Source organism: Vombatus ursinus, unplaced genomic scaffold (assembly GCF_900497805.2).
Source record: "Vombatus ursinus unplaced genomic scaffold, bare-nosed wombat genome assembly UNPS02000582.1, whole genome shotgun sequence".
NCBI classification, from domain to species: Eukaryota; Metazoa; Chordata; class Mammalia; order Diprotodontia; family Vombatidae; genus Vombatus; species Vombatus ursinus.
In genome coordinates, this window is record NW_020940360.1 from 23,985,423 (window position 1) to 23,990,467 (window position 5,045).

Here is a 5,045-nt window from a genome sequence, read left to right on the forward strand (position 1 = left end):
ACCTATTCCTTACACATTACAACCCATTTCCCATCTCCATTCTTTTGTACTGACCATTCTCTGTACCTGGTTTATACTTCTTCCTTATTTCTACCTCATTTTCTTCCTTCAACACACAACTCGAGCACTAACTTTGACATGAAGCTTTTCTTGCTCTTCCCTCCAATTGCTAGAATCTTCTTTACCAAACTACCTTGTATTTGCATATATTCCTATTTATTCTGTATGTAATTGTGTACATTTGTTATCCACCCCCTCTTTTAGGTTATAATCTCATTTTGAGTAGGATTTTTTTTTGTCTTTGCATCTCCAGCACCTACCATAGATTCATACTCATAGGAATAGAAATGGGGTTAGAGATAGGGATAGGAATTGGAATTGGAATAGAGATTGGGTAGGGACTGGAATCAGGATAGGGATAAGGATAGAGATAGAGTTAGGGATGCAGACAGGGATAAGGAAAATAGGAACTGGACTTGTGATTTCAATGGTTTCAAAAACTCCTAATAATATAGGTCAATACATTCTATGTAACTTATAGTTTTAGGAAGTTAACTTGGGCACTAAAAAGTGAACTGACTCACTCAAGGTGATAATGCTAGAATGAGTCAGAGGTGAGAACTGAACTCAGATCTTTCTGATTTCAAAGCCTGCTCTCTAACTTCTATATCATACTGCCTCTAATCCTAGTTTAATACCCCTGTCAAAAAGGAGAAGCTTATGAACATTTGCTTTGTAAATATGTTTTGTTTAATGTGTAAAATCCAATTTGAAAATCTACTCTGAATAACAATAGCTAACACTTATATAGTACTTATCATATGCCAGCCACTGTGCTAAATACTTTAAAATTAATATTGCATTTGATCCATACAACATCCCTGAGAGGTAGATACTATTATTAATCCCTGTTTTACATATAAGGAAACTTAATCAGAGATTAAATGACTTGCCTGGTCTCACACAACTGGCGTCTGTGGTCAGATTTGAACTTGGTTCAGTCTTACTCCAGGCCCAGCGATCTATCCATTGTACTATCTGGTTACCATAAAATATAGTCTATTATCAAGAAAATTGTGAAGGCTCTTCAAGGAAATTTGAAATCCTGATATTTTGTGTTGAGCAAAGTTTATAAATGCCACAGTCAACATTAATCCAGACTAGAGGAAAAGAAAATTACAAGCCCAGCTCCGAAATCTAAGGGGGGAGGGGGATGGGAGGTATGCTGAGGAGGCATTTAAAAAAAAAATACCAGCCCTATTTACAATAAGCATCCAGAAAAAGAGGACTAAAATCTCCTCACAAATCTGCAACAAAGCCTGTTGTTTCTGTAAAAGTGGAAGCAGTCTAAGAAAAGAGACCAAAGCAACATGGTTGGAAATAGCATCATGGAAGCATTTTGGAGGGAGTTCTGAATGGACCTTGAGGTAACCCAGACTTCAGGAAAGAACATGCTGAAATTATCTACCAGTGACAACTCATCCCATTTTCAAAGTTCTCCCGAGAAGAGGATTCTACTGTCTCCTTTTCAAATGTGCAACAGGCCTTATTGCCAAAATATTCTTCCAGAAGACATCAGGAAGGATGTATTGGCTGGCGGAAATGTCAGATTTTTTTCGTTAATGTCTTCCTTCATTTACTCCATATTAGCTTCAGTCTGTGGGCCTCAGATTCTATGTCCTCTCCCCTCTGGAGGAGAGCCAGGAAAGGTGAGTGGCTGGAGGAACAAGGTGTTTTGGTTCTGATACCATTAGTAAAGCTCAATTGGTCTTTAGACTAACTGTCGTTAAAATGGAGGTATATTTCCTCCTCAAAAAGGAATTCTGATTCTTTATACCCTAATTTGTATAATTAATCTTCTAAGATTTTTCAGAAGTTGCATTGTTGTTGTTGTGGTAATACAATGTCACCGTACCATCAATCCACGTTTGGTACTGGGAGAAGGGATAAAACAGGCGCAGAAATGAAATTCAGGCACACCTCTCTGTGGATAGCGTGACTAATGAACGGTGGATAAAACACTGCCACCTTTTGGTCATATATAGCAATGAAGTGAGGTTGTGGGGAAGTAGAATTTATGTTATTTTTCCATTTTTAACGCAGATCAGGCATGTAGCAGTCGCCTTATTAAAACAACTGGGTGAATGCTCTTTAGAATTTTCAGGGTCCTCTTCCCTTTTCTCTTCAAGTTTAAGCTGCTTTATGTTGCTTCTTAGTGTCGTGTAATAGAGAAGGTTGCCACATTATCTTCAAGATCTTAATTGTGAGGTCCAGTGAAGAAACTGGGTGGCATTACATAGTAGAGGGCTTGTTCGCTCAGGAGGAGAATAAAGAGACCCAGGTGGATGTAAATAGTCAGTCACTTCAATTTGACTGTGTTGTGCTTCTCCCACCTCAGAAATACTTGAGATTGCCTTGCCTTGTGTGGCATTGAAATCATGTTTTCCAGGGTAATGAATTATGGAGCATTTGTCCTCCAGCCTCTTTTGAGCACTTAGCTATAAATGTTTGTATCCGTGCCAGTGTGTGTGAGGTGATCTCATTAGGGCAGGAGAGGCGGAATAGATATTAGCCGACACAATATAATTCCTCAATAGTTTAATGTCAATCTATGATTAAAATGTGACTACACACGCCATTCCTGGTGAGAACTACAGAGCTACAAGTTCATCAGGAAATCCAAAGGGAAAATGAGTTCTGCAGAGCTGTGCTGACTTGGTCCTTGGCTTGTAACAAGGGTAACACTACTCCTATCTGATCTTCTTCAGATGTATTAATTATATAAAAGCCTCCCCATGTCACCTAAGGGTTAGCTAAGAGGCCATTCAGAGCCCCCTCCAACATGCTTTAGTGATGCTATTTCTCACCATATAAAAGTTTTCTCTCTTTTCCATATACCTGGTCAGTTGCTAAGGCTTCCTTCTTAACAACTAGGTACTACAATGAATTGAGCACTGGCCTGGGGTCAGAAAGACCTGAGTTCAATTCTAGCATCAAAACTTTACTAGGTGTATGACCCTGGGCAGGTCACTTAACTTCTTTTGTCTCAGTTTCCTCAGCTATAAAATAGGGATAATAACATCACCTATCTCACAGAATTATTGTGAGGATGAAATGAGATAATTATCTGCAAAGCATTTAGCAAGGTTCCCCTCATGCTGACAATGTTCAGTTCATATCCTGCAGTGTTCCAACATGTCATTGCAGAAATCTCCCAGGTCAATGTTCTGTACTTTAGCATCATTTGATATTTTCACTCTGGATCAGTTCTGTTAAGGTGGTTTGGAGATAAACTACTTTCTCCATCATCTGGTTGTTCCATCAAAGTGGAATTGTGGTCTAATGGAAAAGATCCTTAGGGCCTCAAGGGCTGTTTACCTAGATATAACAATTAAATTCTGCAACTGAATAACTAGAATGAGGGTGGGAAGGAGGGTTTAACGTCAATAAATGATTCTAAACTTTTTTAGAATCAACTACTTTGTAAATATAAAACTTTTGAAAATATACCACTTGAACTTTTCTGAGTAGACACAAAAGGTCCTATCTTAGTCTTAGGAAAGTTGAAACTAGGTATTCACAGTAGAAACTGACATGAAAGAGGAGATAATGTTGTTTGAGTATAAACAGAACTTAATAGTAGTGGAGATTTTCTTTTGCCATTAGTAAGCAAGGAGGTATTTTGAAATGAGCCTCTATTTTATTAAAGATCACTGCATGAAAAATATCCTTTCTGAATATTTCTGTTGGTTTAGGGTGAAACCATATCAAATGCATGAGGATGAATATATCTCAATCCAAACTACTCCTTGGCAGCCCATTATTGGTAAGAAAACATAGAACATGCATTTTCTAAGGATTTCATACCTTTACTTTGTAGATTTTTTTTAGCCAAATGGTGAAGTGAACAGAGAGCAAAAGGTTCAACATTGTTAAAAATGCAATTTTTAAGGTAGCATTACGCAACTGTTAGCAAAGCCAAGCTATAAAGCAATGAGACAAGGTGAACCTAGTTACTAAGAGCCTCTTCCCTCATCTACGTCTATCTAATCCTCATGCATCTGTTCATTCATTTGCCCCCCTGCTTTACTATGATATGGTCCCTTTAGGTTGCTTGGCAACCATTATAATGCTGCTGCACATGCGTGCTAGATAATAAATCCTATCTTGCGTTCTTTTCCTCCTTTAAAACAAGAAATTCCAAAATAGGATGTTTTCTTTTCTAATGGGCAAATTATATCTATGGGAATTTCAAAAGCAACACAATGCGCCTGCAAGGATGCAGATAAGTAATTACAATTCTTGAACAGACAGAGTGTAACTGATCATTCCATCATGTGTCTACATGTAGTTATTACTACAAAAGCCCCCTCTCTTAAATATGTGCACATATATATACATAGGCTCTCCTTTTATTATTGTTGTTGTTATTATTATTTTTTTTTGCTGAACTCAAAAAAGAAAGGCAAAAAAAAAAGGAGAGACCCTATTTTCCTGAACTGAAAAAAGGAAGGGAATTCCTAAGACTGATCCTTTTTTTTTTATATAAAAATGGTGGATCCAGTAGACACAGGGAAAGGCCTGGACTAAATCCATTCACTTTTTTTTTTTTTGTGTGTGTAAGAAATCAGACAAAGCCCTCTTCCTTCCTCATCCCCTCCTTGGCAAATCCTAGCATCCCGTTGCTTTCATTTGTTTCTGATCTGCCTCATTAAAAGACTATTGATGGCTTTAACCATTGTCCTTGTTTAGGTGCTGATTTACAAGCACTAATATCTGACTGTGCTGAGATTAATGGGAGCCCATGCAGTTTACAATTATCCTTAGGTCCCTTGACCACACATGTAGGGGTTTTGGTTGGGGTCATGCACTCGTATGAAAAACTCCAAAGCAGGCTTAAACCTGGGAACGTTTTAATAGGATTGAATTTGTAATAGGATTTGGCAGCTTGGCCTAAACTATATGGTACAAGTTGGTGGTGGTGGTGGTGGTGGCGGGGTGTGTGTGTGTGTGTGTGTGTGTGTGTGTGTGTGTGTGTGTGTGTG